We start from the raw sequence: 18,960 nt of genomic DNA on the forward strand, positions 1-18,960 counted from the left end.
CTGCCGACCCTGAATGCCACCTGCAATTTGGAGAGGGTGTGGGAGTCCCTCTCTTGCACGAGGCAGGTCCAGGATTCTCCACAGAGCGAGGCAATACCAAGCATAAGTCTTGACACCTTTGGCTAGCTCCGGAAGGAAACAGCTGGGCTTCCGTCCAGCGGGGAATGACAGTGTTTGGTAGCTGCCTTTCAGCATGCCTCTTCTGATTTTTGGTGAACATGGGCATAGTCCAGCCCTACATCCACTGAAGTCAGTGGCCAGTTTTCCAATTATTTCAGTGGCCAGCAAAGCAGAATGTCTTCAATATTCTCCTCCCTTCTTCCCATTCCAGCAAACTACATTTATTTTACCCTCCTCTCGACTCTTCCGGGGATCGATGGGTCATCAAAATGATGAGTTAGTGCCTGTAGTGACAGTGGCACTTTCCATCACTGCTGATATACCTGGGGGACACATGTCTCCCAAAGACTCATCAAGGCTAGGAAATTCAACAAAGGGGCTAACACTGTCATTTGCAATGAAGCCACCCCAAAGCATGAGTCCTGCAGCGAAGGCAGGACCTTCCCAGACCTGCGAAGGCCCCCCTGTACCCCCGGAGAGCTCCAGGGACAGCCAGCACAGGCACTGCAAACATGGAGTAGAGCACAGGCTTCCATTTACTGCTACTTTGTGGGATATTCCCTCTCCCTTTTCACCGACTGATTTTCTCACGGTGAGCCATTTGGATAAACACTTCTAGCTGGGGAACGATTTTTTTCTTGCATATCTCTCATAACTAGCAGACACCATGGATTTTTTTAAGGTTGTATTATTATGACATTTTAATTGGCTCAGGACTATGCAAGTCTCAAAGCCAATTTGGCCCCAATGTTTTCAGGCAGAACTGTTTTCCGTCTCCATTTTGATAGATACTTTACGTTGGCCAAAATGGCCTCGCATTAAATAAAACAAAACCTCCTTATCTTTTACAGCTGAGGGGTGATCCATTCCCATTCCCATTCCCTTCCCCTCCTGCTTCCATTTCAGCTCGAGACACCAACCGTACCTGCCCCCCCTCCTTTGCCGAGCTGCCCGCTCAGGGATGGCTGCAGGGCGAGCGGCAGCTGGGCTGCCTGTTCCCACTCGCCTTTGTTTCGCTCCCGTGCGGGAGCCGGGTCTGAGCCAGCGCGCTGAGTAATTGCAGGATTTCAGGCAAAGACGAGGCTGCAAATCGCGAACTGCTAATGAGTGGGTGTAGCTGGAAGGGCTGTAGGGGGCTGGCGAGGGACACTTGGGGACGGCGGGGCGGCAGCCGGCCGTGTGTCGTGGCAAGGGCACTAGGCTGCGCTGCTCCAGCGATGCCGGAGGACGTGTCAGAAATGTGCCACACATCGTGACGGCAGCGGCAGCGGCAGCCGGCAGTGAGACAAACGCCCGGCGGCAGCAAAGCCCGTGCGGAGCATCCCCATGCGCGGCAGTGCTAATCTTTAATTTGTCACACCTGCACGGTTCCCCGGCCTCCTGCCTCCCTGCCTTTTTTTTTCCGAGGCACTGGCTTTGATGCCGTCTGACGGTCCAATTCTTCCTCTGCCAGTCCAGCATCCTTCTGTTCCCCTCGGGGCTGCCCTCCTTTGCTATCCTCCCTGGCCAGGGGACTGACACCCGCAGACCCCGGGTGGCCCCAGGAACTGCTCTGTTGCCCTGTGCCTCCCACACACACAAGTTCTTTGGGATCCAGCAAAGCTGGAGGACATCTCCTGGATGCTGGGTATAGCGCTCGCCCACCTCCCTGTCCTGCCCTCTGCAGAGATGGTGGCAAGCGCCCCCAGCCACCAGCACTCTGCTTGGCCCATTAAGGTCACCTCTGGAGGGCTTTTAATCAGTGATGGTCAAAATCCACTGTTCAAACCACCACAACGGCCCGTGCACAGCTCTAATCCAGTGACACAGCACATGCAGGCACCAGTCCAGGGACACACATCGATCATCTGCTCCCCTGCTCAGCACCTCGCTCACTTGCATTAGCGAGGTTCTGGTGACTCGCCGAGCACCAGAGGCAAAAGGGGAAGAGCTGCCAACTAATACCATGTTGTTACCAATAGACAGCCTGTCTGCCCCAGCCTTCCTGGGACCAGAAATCTTTTTGGTCAAAAAAAAACCCTCCAGCTTTTGTCGTGTCTCAAAATCGTTTAAGTTTTCTCCCGTTCTGAGCTAAGCTGCTGAGAGGTTCCTGGAAAGGTGCAGGATGGGATGTCAGACAGCTGAAACGGGTGTCAGCTCTGCAGTTGGAGGGCTAGGTAAGCCCTGCCCTGGGCTTGGGTGTGACATACATGTTGATGTCTGTGAAGTATCACCCTAGGATCTTGTGTCAACAATTTTCCTAGCTTTTCTCTCTTCTTTTTTTTTTTAACCAACCTGCCAGGTGTTGCTGCAGTTCATGACCCGACATCCATTTTTTTTCCTTCCTTCCAACTTTATGCTTTCAATATGATTTACAAAAATTGCTCATAATAAGGCTCATTCAGCAGCTGGATAATGGTTGTCAGGAGTTAAGAGACACTGTGGCATGTTTAGCACAGAAGCATATTGAGTATCTGGGTCCCAAAGCTCTGTGGGTTTTAGATAGTTTCTGTCAAGTGTAGGACATGCAAAGGTACCTGTGGGGTGCCAAAAGGGCATTTCTTGCAAGGGATATGAGGGTTGCAGGACAGAGGAGGGATGGTAAATGGCCTCAGCAGTGAATATCCAACTGTAAATCCCGATTAGAAGAGTTCAAGGTCTCGGAAAGGCAGTGTTAATCCTCTCCTAACCTTGGCCCTAAATACTTGAACCACCAGCTCTTTCCCTGCCGCATCCCTGTTGGACAGCTGTGACCTGCCTGCTGGGCACTGAGCAAGGCCAGGGAGGGACATGGGCTGCACCCACTCACAGGACCTGACAGGGCAGGTTCCCATCCCTCAGAAAGTCTTTTGGTCCTGGTGTTACCTGCACACCCAGAGTGTGGGAGCTCAGAGCATGGTGCTTGCAAAGCCACCTCTGCGGGTGAGAGGTCCCTCCTGGGCAGGAGAGATCAATCGTTGGCAGTAGGGTTCCTTCCTCACCATCAGCCTGTTCCCCGGCAGGACCTGCCCTTCTCCTCCACATTTCTTCCCGGCATCACCCTTGCTCGTTTGGGGATGCCTTTTATTTTAGGGGTTTTTTAGAATAGGAAGAAGCAATGCTTTTGTGGCTAGGGGCTCTTAGCTTTGCCCAGGCTCGCTCCATATAAGCCAGGGCTAAGTCTGTGGGCTAATTCACTTTATTTATCATTTCTTTTAAGGTTTTAAATCATGCAGAGGGTTATTTGCTGTTGCTGCTGCTTTGCTTATTTTTTGTTTGAGGCAGGGGCTTTGTTTTTCTTTTTGCTTTCCTCTCAAGGGCCTCTGTAATTGTCACCTCAGGCATCAATTACGGCTCAGCAGTGCCTTTGGGCACTGTCAGAGTTTGGGAATTGCACAACCTTGGGGAGGGGAACGCTGAGCAGGAGACAGCCCGGCAGGGATCCGTGGTGTCCCCACGATCTGTGGGAGGGGGCTGGAGGCACCACAGGGATGAGCTCTGGAGTTTCATAAGTGGAGCTGTTGGGAAGCTTGCTGTCATAAAGGTCTCCCTGCTGAAGCTGAGCTGCATAAACTGTTGGATAATCTATGTTAGAGGCTTTTCCTCCCTGGCAGGAGAGCTGCTGGATGCCAGCCACAAGTGTTTTATACTTGCAAACCTCTGCTTTGCTTTCCAAATTCAGTCACTCAGAATTCTATCAATTTTGCAAACAAGAAATTAGTGAGTTTTTTGCATTGTTTGTTACTAGCCTTTTGGATTTTTTGCTTTTTAATTGCCAAAAAGTGAAAAAAATATTTTATTTTTCCTAAAACAAGCAGAAAACATCCTTTGGGTTGGTTTTGGGGTGTTTTTTTTTGGTGGTGGTGGTTTTGGTTTTGAGTTTTTTATGTGGGTTTTTTTTCTCATTTCCCCTGAATGCAGTATTTCCATTGCAGCTGTGTTTTCCAGGGGACAGAGGCTGGATGAAGTTACCTTCCCAGAAGGTTGTCTGAGGTTCAGGACACCCAACTCAGTTATACTATCACAGAAACATCACTGGAGACCTTCTCAAAGCATCTCTTGGCAGAAAGTAAGAAACGCTCTCACATCAGCTGTCTTCCCTTTCATCTTCCACCTCAGCATCTGTTCAGAAAATCGGGGTAATTAACGTAGCCCTGTCTTGTCCTGCCTAACAGTGTGCTCAGAGCCTTCTGCCTGATTTCTGGTTAGTGTAGAAGGAGGGGAAAGAGGGAAGCAAGAAGGACCAAAAGCAGAGAGATGCTGTGCCAAAGAAACTGCATCCAGGCTCCCCACCACAGCCCCACAGAGAGACACAGCCCCACATGCACAGGGCCTGGCTGCAGGGATGCTTGGGACCCATCTGTCTTGGAAGCCAAGTCCTAGGAGTCAAGCAATGGGATTAAGAAGTCAGACAGACTGCTGTTCACCGGGTAAGATTAGTCTCTGCTAAAGCGTTTCTTAATCCTAGGTGCAATTGAGATAATCTAAGCACAGATTAACCAGGTCCAGCTGGAGTTAAGCTCCCCGCTTCCCATTTATTTTTGGCAGGAAGAGACTACTACTGCTCTGATGCTTCATTAGACATTCGCACACCCGTCACCCACTGAGGAGGATGGGACAGAGAAACTCAGAGTAGCAGTTTCACCTTGCGGCAGAGACCCCAAATCCTATGGTTTTATCACAGGTTTTGTGATATGGGCTGGAGTTTTTATCCTCGGACTTCATATCTCAGATTTCTCTGATTGGATAATAAACCATCTTTTCACTTCCAGAAAAAAAAACAACCACCATCAAAAACTTTTGGCCTTTAAAATAATAATGTCAATATAAAGCTGTCTTTAAAAAAGCCCTTCCCTAGGGCTTTTCTGTGGGGTAAATCAGTAACTAGCTCAGGAATGATCTCCATCAGCCTTCCACACAGCAATATATGAAAAGCTACAGAGTCTGGGGAGAAAAAATACTGCTTCATTTCACGAGTCTCCTTTTTACTTTCTCAGCTGAAGGCTTGTGTTTGGTTGGTGCTGGACAAGGGAGCTGAAGGACGTTTCGCTTTCAGGATCTCCCTGCTGCAGCATCTGGATTTCTTTAAATGACACTATTAGCAAAAGCCCGTTGGGTTTTTAAAGCTTTGAGAATGTTCTTATTATTCTTAGATATTACAAAAACTGGTTTTTCAAAATAAAATAAACTCTTTGCCAAAATTTCATGTTCTGCCTTTAAGTAAGCAAGGAAAGGAAGAGCATAGGGAATGTTAAAAGTTTAAAAACGTTTAAACTGGTATTCCCAGACCCTTAAAGCATCTCTGTTTCTTTTTTTTTTTCCAACAAGAAACATCTAATTTTCTGTCTCTCAAACATTTCTGGATCATTTTAAGGTAGCAAGAGCACCGTGGCAACGACTCACATTACTGCATTTCAATACCTCCAGTATAAGATGCTTTGCTTTTTGGCTGAAAAGCAACTTTCTCACAAGCACACATAGGCACCCACGTATCTGTGTCTCTGCATAGAAGTCATACACTGTGAGAAAATGCTGGGTGTGGGATTCTCTTGGAGGTGACAGCTCCAATGTGCTGTGTCAGGAGCCAGAGGGAGCTGCTGGCGCTATGTCTGGGGTGGCACTGGGTGCCAGGAGCACTGCTTGGATGCATCAGCTCTGAGAGGGGACTCCCTCAGGAGATATGGAGCAGCTTGGTCCTCTCTTCAGAGGAGGACTCTGCCTGGGGAGGCCAGCACTGGACAAGAGTTGGGACTGACCATACCCAGGGGGGTACCCAGGCACCTCCTGTCTAACCTGACAGGAGCCCCATCCTCCTTCACTGCTGTGGTTCCCTGCTGCTGGCAGCCTTCCAGGCTTGTTTTATTGCTTCCATCTTAATTTCTCATGGTAGGAAGCTGGCCGAGTGAGTGGGCACCTCACTGCTTCATGAAGAGCCATGTGGCTGCGCTGCATCCCAGAAACTTCTGCGTAGGTTTTAAAATAGGGACAGGTTAGAGGGATTGATTTATTTTTCCCCACAAAGGCCACCACACCACTAGACTGCAAGATGATTGATCAAATGACCTTTTTTCCCATTTACTGCCCTTCCCAGAAACGTGTCGTATCCATGTGCTGCAGATGCCTCTGATAGGATCAAACAGCCGCGTGACACAGGCGGTTCAAATGCTACACACCTCAAATTTGTGATGCCTTTAATCAGCCCTCTTAAGTGAAGGGCTGGAATTAGACACACACTGTTGTCACCGTAATTTGCAGCCCTGGCAGCCTCCTGTGTGCCAGCAACCATCCTCAGCATCCCAAACACAGCACTGCCAGTCCCACAGCAGCTACGGGCAGACGGCAGGATTGCTGTCCCTCTGTCCTCCTCCAACCATCCTGCTTCCTTTAGGTGCACGCTTCCATTCTCCAGCACACACTGGGATGAAACAGAGGGCATCCAATCCAAGGAAAAAACCCAGGAGTTTCCCAGGCGGCGCCTTTCCGCCCTTGGGGAGCGCAGCGCCGTGGAGCGTGCTTATTAAGCAGACAGTCCTGAAGGACACTTTAAAATAAATTAAGAGGGCTGTTCCACTCCTGCAGCTGATTACAGGCATGCCTGTTTTGTTATTTTGGGTTTTGTTTTGTTTTTTTTTTTTCCTGGAGAGTGGAAAAGAACGCTTGGAAAAAATTGTCTAATTTTCCCCATTTGCCAGATCAGGTCTCTGTGTAATAACAAAACCTCGGTGCTCTCTGCTCGCTGCTCTCTTTGGGACACCCAGGCTCAGCGAAAGCGCGTAAATCTGTTGGAGGCCCGGGGCCAGTGCACAGCTGTCCTGACATACTATCCACCCCCCCGCCTCCCTGCTATGGCTTTAGCATCTGAAACGCAGGACACATGGAGATCTGGAGGTAAGCCCTGGTGGGAAGGAGTCCTGCAGGTCACCAGTTAAGCATTTCAGCCCAGAGCCGATCTCTCGTAAGCCACTTTTTGGAGATAAGCTTATCTAGACCCGACAGCTGAATTTAACCCTGAACTTTTGATCTTGATTTTTAGCCTCTGCAAGCCAATAGGTTTCCTTGAAATTATACACACTGGATTTTCAGCTCCCCTGCTACAATGGCTCCAGCACTCCCTTAAAAGGGACCTGCACGGCTGTGCATGACAGCATCATCCAGTAATGCCCTTGGTTTCACAGCCAGCCCTGTGAGTTAGACAGGCCCCCGGCTGGGGAAAGCCTTCGATTAATGACAGTGGGGCTCCAGCGGGAGAGGAGCTGGGATTTTACACTTCCAGTGATAACGCATTTGAAGGTAATATTGCACAGGAGTGGATTATCACCCTGGCACTTTGCTATGTGGGTTTTTGGAAATTTGTTTTCAGTGCATAGAAGCAGCTAGAAACGCTCTTTCTCGCTGCATGAAAAATGCACTTGGTAATGGTCTTTCTATTGCTGGACAAGCTGACTGTGTTGGGGCTGTCAGCGCCGTGACAGACTAGCCAGGAAGGGGTTTGCTAATCAGTTTTCCCAGCATCAAATCAGCATCTGCTATATACGATCAAGGAAATTGAGGAATCTCAATGTTTCTGCAATATTGCTTAGTTGGCCATGAAATATGGGTGGCTCTGAGAGGAACGACTTATTTCTCCCTCACGGAGATAAAGCAACTTTAGCTAACGATGAGGCATCGCTGCACAATGAAGCCAGCTAAATAGCAGTGCTCTGATGAGAGCAGACTCACAGCAGCATCCCCGGCAGAAGGGAAGGGAAGGGAAGGGAAGGGAAGGGAAGGAAAGGGAGGCATAAACAGCTCTGCAACTTAGACATTATTAATATGGGTGAACTACAGAGGGCAGAAGGGATTTCTGTTCTCCTCTTTCACTCCAAAAGCAATATTCAGAAAATGTCTGGGTTCCCACGTTTAGCCAAGAAATTAAATTTTTAGAAATTTAACCATATGTTTTCTCGCTTGATTTTCACTCACTGGCACACAAGACCAGTCTTCCTAGGCAAGGTGGCTGTCTAGAATCCAGCTGAGGAAGCCACTCTCCTATCCAAGAGGTGAACAAACAGTATTTAAATAGAATCCCACTTCTTGAAGTTATTTGGGGCTCTACTTGCCCGCGTCACTCCTGACACCAGGGTCTGAGCCCTGCAGGCTCTCTGTCACTTCTGAAAGAGTACCTTCTTCATGTGCCTAAACAGGTCTTCTAGTTCTCCCCTGTTTAAACCTATGACGTTTGCCACAGAACAAAAAGCTCATGGGTCAGTGTGAAGTGGCATGACTTTGCAGGGTTCACAGTAACCAAAAAGCCCACAGCAGGTGAGGGCCAGGCCCTTCAGCCTTGAGGCAGGGCAGATATTCATACTCCCGTGCATGCCCCCAGCCTGCCTCAGAAACAGGAGCACCCAATTCACACACAGCTTTTCCTGGACAAAGTGCTTTCTCAGTTTCTCCTTTGGCAAGACAGATGTGGTTGCAAGGAGAGAGGAATTTGCTTCCTTCCTCCCCTCCCTCCCCAGCACTAGTATTTTTTCTAAGGGTAAAAAAAAATAATCACAGAGCCTGCTGCATGCCTCCCCTTCCTCTCCATCCAGCCTGGCACTGGGGCAGTGACCACCATGCAATGGTGGGGCTGGACGTTGGGAGAGTGCTTCCAGGGCCAGCATGGCAGAGTTCGGAGCTCAGGTGGCTCAGAAGGGCAGAAACAGCCTGGTTTTAATGGCCTTTGTGAGATTTTTAGACCAACTGCCGGCCATTCAGTTGTGATCCATGGCAAAAAGTGCAAACCTGTTCCTGGGACAGAAGTGCATAAGCCCTTTTTATGTAACAGCCCTGTGATATAAGCAGCAGCCAGGGATTTATGCTGTCTTTGAAGTAAATTGCATCCCGGTGCTCTATAGCATGAAAGTTAAGATTTACCATTCCCGGGACACTGAAGACCCCGGTGGAAGCCAGGGAATAAATAGCGCAGCTCTCTCCTCACTGCCTGCTGCTGCACGACTGGGCTCCACAGACCTTCCTCCCCTCTCCACCCCTGCTTCCACTTGCATTGTGTCGGGGAAGCAAATTGGTCACATCTGCATCCGGCCAGAGAGGAACAAATGTGCTGGCTAGGCAGCAAGGCGCTTTCTGAGGGGGTATACCTCAAAGTGAAATGAAAGGCTGGCCATCAGAGGTAGAAAACAGATCAGCGGATGAAAGGGATTCTTTGCTTAGCCTTGGTAAGGCTACTAGGTATTAATAAAAAAAAAAATATTAAAAAAATAAAAAAAGGCACAAGAAAACTGGGGCATCCAGAGCAGCACGGTTTTTCCCCCTCCCCTTTTCCTTTGCTCATCCTCTGTCATCAGCGGAGGGGAGGGATCGGCGTCCCCCCATGCTGCGGCAAGCACTGTTTATCTTCACTCCTCAGGACGCTGCCATTAGCAGGGCTTCAGTGTATCGTGATGCTTCATCATTAGCTGGAGGTGCTTGATCTGGCTGGAGAATAAATGAGCCGTTCCCCTCAAAGAAACCCTCGTGTTTCGTGGCCAGCTGAGCAAATATTTTGAAATATTCCAGCTCTGCAATTTTGGCGGTCAGATAAAACAAAGGGGGATCTGATACAAAAGAGCTGAATTCTTCCGTTTGCTCTCAAGCAACCCCACCAAAGTCAGTAGTGGCAGGGGGAACTGTGGTCTGCACAGCAGGGAAGCACATACCTAAGTCCCATGGAAAATCCCTGCGGTCTTTACAGTTAATCATGTCCAGTTAATCATGTCCAGAGGTGGACAAGTGCTCAGCTGATGTGCTGAATCATGACATACAGGCAATTACCCTAAATCAGAGCGGTATCTTCCAGTCCCAAAAGGCTCCATTATGCTTCACCAACTCCTGAAGGGAAGGCAAAAACCCCAAGTGGCAGGACAGCAGAGGAGGGAGGATGAAACAGCCAGGTGTTCCTCTGCTGCCTCCCCAGCACTTTTCTAACCTCGTGAAAAGTTCTGGCAGCTCTTTAAATCCAAGCTGTGGAGATTTACAGCTCCAGACCCTCCAGGTAGCTTGCTGCATTTACTCTGGGTTTCTCCCAGCCAGCTGCCTCAAGCCCCACAGACAAGGTTTCACAGACAAGTTTCAAGGTTTCAGGAGCTGAGACTTCTGGGCCAGGCAGTGTTTGGCCTCCTTCTTCTCTCTGATTATAAATATGTGTCTTCCTCTCTTCTGAGCATCCTGCTCTCCTTTTCAGGAACTCTGTCAAAGCAAAGCCCCCTTGCCACCCTTTCATCACCTGGGCCCAGTGTGGCAGTGGGATGCTTTCCTGTGCACACTGACGGATATCCATAAGAAGTTGCCTGCTAGGAATAGCCCTACCCTTACCCTGTATCACTGCCAGCAGCTGGGGCAGCCTCTGAGAGATTGAGTCCCAGGGTATCCCAGCTTGTGCTTGCCTGGCATCAGTGAGGAAAGGGTCCCTGAGGACGGATGCTTGTTAGCTGCAGCATCTCTCCTGCTGGTCAGGCTCCCATGGCTGCTCAGTCTAGTCCTGGGAAAGCTGTGTTTGTCTGCCCAGGGATGGCGGTGCTTCCATTGCCTCCGGGCGTTTAACTCAGCAGGATCTCTTGTTGTGCTGCTCTGTGATTGGAAGCATTTCCCAGTGCACTGCTTGCTAGGAAAAGAAAAATACCCCAAAATGGGAGGCTTTGTGGGGAGAGGACATGATGCTGGGGATGGATGGATCGATGTCTGGGCAAAGGAAAAGGAGAGCCTTTCCTGTGCTAGTTACACTGTCTCTAAAACAGGTGTTGCTATCCCGGGAACAGCTTTGGCATTCATTTATAGGACTAGAATATTATCGCATATTAAGATACAAGCTAAGCCCTATTTTTCGTGTGTGTACAGGGGAAAGCACAATGCAGGAGGGGGGTCTGCATATTTTTGTTTAAAAGCCAAAGACTAATGTGCCCAGCAAAGCAAAATTAACCCAAATACCATGATTATGCAGAAAAAAAAATCTGCCAGAGAATGTCATTTCACCAGCAACATCCTGCCGTTTTCTGCCAGCGAGAGTTCGAGAGGTGGCGTGGTAACAGAGTACATCAGGGCAGGCATTTGACTGGAAGCATTAAATACCTCAGAAAGGTGAATGGCCAAGGTCTTCCCGATAATTAAAATGTGTGCAGTCTTCATAGACCAAGGAAGGGACAGAGCTATTGTTTAAACAGGTAATTAGAGCTGTATTTTAAGCAAACTCCAGACGGTAACGAGCTCTGTCAGAAGAGGAAAGGAGCACTCCTGCTCCTAGTTCCAGCATGAATAACTATTTCCCCCCCAGCCTGCTGCTGTGGGACAGCCACAGTGCTCCCAGCCCCACTCCCTGATGACTGCGCCTGGTTGGGGAAAAAAAAATCCCATTTGATTTCACATTTTTCATTCCCTGTCTCCTTCCTTTTGCGTTCAGGTTCAAGAGAATTGGCTGAGCCACTTTTTTTTATTAGAGCAGCAGCAGAGAAAAAAAATGGGACCCAGTCAAGCCCCAAGGGAGGGGAGGAAATAGCATGAGCCAGCGCTCCATCTTCTCGCACACACACACACAGAGACACTCTCCCCATCCACACAGGAACAGAAAAAGGGCAAACATCTGGTGGAGCTGGCATAGAAGCAAAATCAGCCACCCCCACCCCACAACCCAACTCCAAGAGACTATAAAGTCTCCTCACCAGCCAAACCCATGTGGAGGAGTCCCAGAGATGTGCCATAATCTCTTTTTGAACAACCAAGGATGCACATTCTTCTACTTGGGGGTCCACACTGGAAATCGGCAGGGAGAGACGCAAACCCTCCTCTGTGCTGAGAATGGGGCCAGGGAGCAGTGCTCACTCTGCCCTGCCTGCTGCAAGGGCTAATCCCTGCCTCACCTCCCTCTCGCTGCTGGCTCCTGATCAGGTTTCCATATTAGCCAGAGGGGGAGTTACCGGCTTCTAATTAACCCCCTTGTACGCAAAGCTGGAGAAAACAATCAGACCCGGGAGAAGGCAAGGAGGTGCCTTTGCGCCATCAACAATCTTCCATGAAAAATATATAAGGGCTAGACATCAGCGATGAGGAAACAGCAGCATACAATGAACGGCGCTCAGCTGCCTGGCTTTGCAGCCCACATTATCTGGGTTGCTCTGACAGGCCAAAAGAAAGCCTAAATCAAAACATTTCAGACTGCAAAGGCCTTTGGGAGCAGCAGGGTGAGGGCCCACTGCTCTGACATAGTGCAGGATGAGGAAAAGGCCTCTGGAAAGCAAAGGGCCAGTCACGTCTGGGAACAGCCCACGAATGTGTGCTGGCCACAGCCATAGTCTTACACTGGCCATAGTCTTACACTCTGGTTTGCCTGCAGCCTGGCTACAGAAGGCTGCATACTCTTCTCGAGTTTTGTATGGAAAACCCGTGAAGAATTTTTGCTCTGTATTTTGCTCCAGAGGAGAAGACTGATGCCAGGGAGCATGGAAAGACCAGCCTGTTTTGAACCTGGCATCTCTCACCCCCTTAGGAGTAGAGCTGGGAGACAAGGCACAACACAGTAAGGAAGGACATCCTTACACCTTCAACAAATCCCCACACTCAGAGTCACCTCTCTGACAGTCAAGGAGAGCTTTGGCCAATTCCCTGAAGTAGATTTGCTTGCTTACATTTTTCTTAAATGCCAGGTTAGCTTATAATAATGAGGATACTTGCAACATGCAGAAATCTTTCTCCTTTCCACTAGAAAGAACGGGAAAGAAGATGAGTGAGAGTATCATTGCTGGTTTTGACTGCCCACACAGTGCTGCATGAGCTACAAAGATAATTTCTATGTCTTGTGAGTCTTGGGATATCAGGACGTTTTTGTTGCAGCCCCAGCTCCTGGAGTCCTGTGATAATGTGAAACTCGCTGCTCTCTTTGCTTCTCTAGCCCCACTTCTTGCAAGAAAGCTGTTAAAATGTTAATGATGGAGGGAGAGCAGAGGGAAAAACTCATCTGCTTGGTCTTTTAAGAGCAATTAAGGTCAGATTTCCTGTCCTCCATGGCTGGAAGTTCTCAGCGCTGCTCCCCATCCAGCGCTGTTGTTCGGGGTTCTGGCAGTACTCGCGGTACTAGTGGGAGTCCATAGCCCTCTGGCTACTCCCACGGCAAGGAGAGGGAGAGGATGCAAGGTTAGCTCAGGTCTGGAGGAAATTGTTCCTTCTGCCTTCTTGACTAAAACATTCCTTCAGGAGCTGCCTTATAATTGCCGGTGTGTCTGAAGCCGTGAGTGTCTGCAGCGGCTGCCGGGGGTCTCACCCCAAGCCCGCGGGAGGCGGGGGCGAGCACATGGGCAGAGGGGAGACGAGTTCCGTGGGGCTGGGATGCATCCCTGGAGCATCTCGCAGCTCTGCCGCGGCACGGCCGGGCAAACCCTGGGCTTTTCCCAGGAGAGGGGACAGCCTTGGCAGCACGGAGCAAAACAGCTCCATTCCCCTGACCTCCACCATGGTCTGACTTTTAAACAGCTCGGAGCGCAGCCTCCCTGGTGACTCATACTGCGAAACTGGGGCTTTTTAATTATTTTTATTTTTTTTTTTAAGAAAGAGCGCTGCTCCATCAGTCAATTACTTGAAGAGCCGCTCTAATTTGGCACCCAATTGTTTCCCCAGCTGCCGCTGCGTCTGATCTCCGCTGTGGGCGGCAGGAGCAGCCTGCCTGCGCAAGGAAAGGAGCCCAGGCGCCCAAGGGAGGAGGAGGAGGCAGCAGGGAGGGCCACGCTGCCTGGCTGAACAGCCCTGCGCCCGCGGAACAGCAGCACTAAAAATGCAGGCATTAAAAATATCTCAGGGTCACAGGTGATTGCTGTATAATAAAAATTACCGTGGGAGGTGGCGGTGGGAGGGACAGATCCTGGCGGCAGGGGAACAGCCTGCCAAGGCTGGCCCTGCTACAGCGGCTCACTGTGAGCCATGGCCACAGCCACCACTGCTCAGTAATGAATGTGATGTGACATTTATGGCTTTTTCCGCTGTGGATTTTAAATCGCTTCACAACGGTTGCTTAATAGCACTGTCCTCTTCTTCTCTTCCAATCTCTCCCCCCATCCTATTTAATATAAAAAATAAGTGACTTGCCTCCCATCACGTGAGAAGTTAGCGGCTGAGCCAGCAGCAGAGCACAAGTCCCCGACCTACGCTTCTTGCCCTTTAGCCCCTGCGAGCACTCCCTTTTTTCCAAGAAATCCAAGAATAGGATCTGTACTGCGACAGCTGTTTTTAAATCAGCAAGGATTTTTTACTGAAGAAAAGGAGGCTTGCTTTCAGCAAGGAGCCTTGATTAAAACTGTTCTGCCTCCCAGGCACTGCAAGGGGCTGCGGGTGCTGTGGTGAGGGAAGCGGGTGCGATGCTTCCTGCTCCAGGGTGGAGGTACCCAGAAGCAAGAAGAGACTTTGGTGTAGTTGCAGACAAATATGTGTCTCCAGGCTGTAGCTCCTCTTTCACTCTTTTAATACAAGCATTTTCATATTTTGTTGCATGGACACACACGTGCATTCACACACACGTGAAAAGGCCTGCCTCACCCTCTGCTGCTGCCATCAAACCACTCCTCCAGCTTCACCCCCAGGCAGGCAGGCTCCCTGCGTGCTCCCAGCAGAGAGCTCCCCTGCCTGAACAGCCCCTCAGCTGCACTCCTTCCCCTCTGTTCTGCTCCCTGAGGCCTGTTAAAATTGAGACATACATGCAGCAGTTCCAGCCGAGGGCAAAAAAGCAGCACACTCGTTTTGGAGAAAGCCCATCCGTGCTGTGTGCAGTGCAAGAAGAGATGCTTGTGGATGGAGAGGCTGTGATGGGAAGGTGGGGGATGGGTACAATATTCCTGCCCTTTTCTAGTTCAATTCTTGGATTATTGGAAGATTTTTTACCATGTCCTTATAGAGCATAAACTGACCTACGGTACATGACGCTCTTTTACTTCTTGGTGGGAAAATTAGGATTATTCAAGGTATTCACATGCACATGCGAACTCACTCATGCACATACACACACACACACATATGCACCTGGGCTGCCTGTAGCAATGTATGGGGCTCTCAAAACTCTTTCCCGCAAGTTTGTTCCACCAGGTTGGACTTTTCCTCCTTAATCTGTCAGGACATTATCTGCTGAAACAGCCAGCATCCCCCAGACAGTAGAAAAGCCATTGCACCCCAGCCACAGAGCTCTCCAGGAGCTCCAGGTGAATCTCCTGCAGTCCTGGATTGGGGCCATTGCTTCTGCAGCTGATAGGACTTGAGATCCAGGACTTGCCTGAATGTGTTCACAGCAGCTCCTGCTTGAAGGTACTTGTGCTCACCATCAGCTGGCACCTCCTGAGGGCAGGTGGTTGCCTGCCAGAGGGGAGGAGACACAGACCTGTGACAAGGGGGGTGGGTCACTCTCCACCAGGCCAGGCAAGAGAGTCTCAGCCAGATGGAACCAGGAGAAAGCACTACCAAGTTGTTGGCCAACTTAGGATGTGATGTTGGCTTCACAGGAAGCTACTTGGCTGCCTCTCCCTGAATCAAGATTCAGTGATGCCAGGAGACAGGCACAGCGGGGAAACTGAAAGCAAAAAATGGCAGAGTGGATGGCAACTTGACATTAATTCATTTTTACCATATGTCTGACTATTCATTACACTCTACCATTCTGTTCTACAAGACTCCTGGGGGTCTTCTATGCCATTTTACGGATAGCAGGGTTCCTCTTCGCTTGCAGCACAGCATCACCATGCATGCCCAGGCTAATGGCTCACAAGGTCCTGTGGCAGGAGCAGCCCCATCCTGTGCACAGGCAGCCACTGGCATCAATGTGCTCTGGCACTCACAGCCCATCCCAGCACACTACGGACCTGCCAGGTCACCTGGCACAGGGGTCTGTCCCCCAGAAGCACCCGCGGGCAGGTGACACCAGCTACACACACTCTCTGGCACCTGCCGAGAGACGCTCGCTGAGAAGCAACGGGGGTTTTTTATGGATTTGTAAATTGTTCTGTATTTCTCTGCGGTCTCCCTCTGGAGTGTGTTCCTGGCATGGGACCAAGCCCCGGCTCCAGCAGCAAGCATGACTCATCCTGGCAGGCAGCGGCCCAGGAGGGGGAGGATCACCCAGGCTGGGAAGCCAACACCATGGCTTTTCTGTGTGCACTGCAGTGGCAGCAGCAGCTGTTTCTCCTTGTAGGTGGGAAGGTTGAATTAGCAGCTCCCTTGCCTGGATCCAGCTGTCCAGCCCCCCTGTGTGCCGTCATGGCTTCTCACCCTCGCTCCCATCACACACACACACCAAGTAGCAGCGAGCTGCCTACATGGTTGCCTGCACTCTGCCCTCTGTGCCTCCCGGGCTGAACTCTTGTCCAGGGAATTAGCAAACCCATGTCTTCTTCAGACTGCAAGGTCCTGGACCAACTCCCCATGAATCAGCTCCCCTGAGGAACTTCAAGGGGAATCAGAGGGCATTCTGCACGGGGAGGTGCAGGGGTTTGTCTGGATATCAATAAGAAAGGCACAACAGCACAGGGTGTAATAACAATTGTTTTTTATTAATAACAAAAAATAAGAGGAGGAATGTAAAGTAATTCTTGTGTCCCTTTAAAAGCTGGGAACCCCACTTATGAGCACCATTGGATGGCCTTCAGCTGAATAGCCACAGCACAGACCACGGATCCCATCACTGAGAGGTCAGGTCTCCTTCCTATACCGTGCTGCCTTTAATCTCCCATGACAAGCAAAATCATATATCTTTTTCTGACAGGTAGGGAGGTTCTCTCTGTAAGGATGTCCACCAGACCCCAACACCAACAGCACAAAGCATCTCAGCATAATCCCTTACATTGCTGTGTACACGGGTCTGTAGCCATTCTGGTACAGGGCCCTGTGGAGCAGACACAGCTTGTCCAATGTCACTAATATAATGTCTTCCACAAAGCTCCCAAGAGGGAGAAAACCCTTATTTTTCTTTCTGTCAGACGTGTTGTTTTCCTCTCAAGTTTTTGTGCCTGCTAGTGACCACAAACTGAAGCCCAATCAATGGAGCTGTTGTCATTGCTTCCCCCAAGGGGACATGCAATTAAAATCATCAGTGTAGCTCTGCCTAAACCACAGAGGCAAAATTTGCCTTCACAAACAGTTTTATTTCTTCCTTTAAATTAGAGCATCAAAATCTTCTTACAGGAGGCTTTAGCTTCCATATGTAATAGAGATGATAAAAATTCACTTCAACGTGCTATTTTTCTTTTAAGGTGTGCCAGGTGGATGTAGTTGCAGAGGTCTGGCATGGACTCAGTACAGCAGTGACCTGTGAAGCACAGGTACACACATTTCTGGAGCACCCTGGCAATACTCAGATTGTATCTGGTGTGGTTGACCATTCTCTGACAACTGTATCAAGGCAATTAAGGCTTCTTCCTGCATCTGCTTCCTTTGCCTTCAGAGGCAAAATACATCTCCTCTCAGTCTAACACTCCTCAGACTTGGAGAAAAGTACTCAAGCAGCTGTGTGAGGAGAAGTCTCAGAGTCTGCATGGGGAGATCCAGCTCCCAGTTGTATGGTTATAAGATGTGCAAAGCCCAAAACACACATGCTCAAGTGAATAACTGATGCTTTTGGTGTTTGTCCATCCATAAGGATACCTGGTAACCCACTCCTGGAAGACTTCTCATATCCTGCTTACACTCTGCTGAAGTGTCTGGTCCCTAATAGCTGCAATCCTTCATGGCCAGTTTTCCAACCAGTCGGTGTTTTGCTGCAGACTGCTATCATTTGAGATCCCCATTCTGTCCCAAACCAGGAACTGGGGCAGGGTTGAGGGGAGAGAAGTATTTTAAATGCTCTCAGAGTATTAATGTCATGCTCTCAGCCACAGTCTTCTGTGGCATTAGGACAATCTCCAGAAAACGGTGAAAAGGCTGCAAATATTCCCCTTAGTTTACCTGGGAACCCAGAGGCAGATTTCCCCTTGGGCTATGTTTGGGTTTTGCAATATTGCCTCCACGTAGGAATGTTTTTTTCTTCTGCAGGAAAGGAAGTGTCCTTGTTGAATGCTTTTTGCATTCATCTCCCGCGCAGCTCCTTGTTGGTTCCGTGCCTCCCGACAGCAGGCAGCCCTTTGGGCAGCGTGCCAGCGGCACGGACCAGCAATGCTTCCTGACAGAGCCAGGAAATCACCGCTGCGGCTCGCGGGGCTGGGAGGCTGGCTGCTGCCCGCAGCCGGGCAGGGCTCTCCCGCCCTTCCTGCCAGTGGGATGAGAGCTGCTGATACGTCCAGGCAGGGATTTACTGATCCAGCGCTCTCCCTTTTTCCAGGTGGCAAAATGTTCATCGGCAGCCTGCAACCATCTCACGTTTATTTAATTTAATGAGTGAGTTTCACCAAGAGGCGCTGCGAAAATTCAACATCTAAATCAGTATTTGCGTTCCTATTGGCACATTTCCTGAGGAACCTGAAATCATTTGTGTTGCATTTTTGGCTGCCTGCTATAGCTAATTAACAACACGAATTAGCATGGACCAATCCCAAATTCAATTTTTGGGAAAGCACCTCATTTTTGTCCCCGAAATTAGAAGATACCAAATCACACACATGGCATAATGTGTATGATACATACACATACACCACATACAAACCTAAGGAATCAGAGATAAGAGCTTGATGACATTGATCCACTTCAAATCATTGTTCCAACTACTTGAGAGACAAACACGCATTCAGTGACCTTGCAGAGCATGCATTTCCTCGGCTGACGTGACACAGAAAGCTCCTAAAATAAATGATGACTGAATCCTTACCAAAGAGATACACAATCAGGGTGGCTTAGAGGGGTACCCAAATACAGGAAAGGATCACATCACTTTCTTCGTCCGATGGACTAATGGTAGTAAGCCTAATT

Source organism: Manacus candei, unplaced genomic scaffold (genome assembly GCF_025592945.1).
Source record: "Manacus candei isolate 608988 ecotype Guabito, Panama unplaced genomic scaffold, ASM2559294v1 h1tg000083l, whole genome shotgun sequence".
In the NCBI taxonomy this organism is placed as follows: domain Eukaryota; kingdom Metazoa; phylum Chordata; class Aves; order Passeriformes; family Pipridae; genus Manacus; species Manacus candei.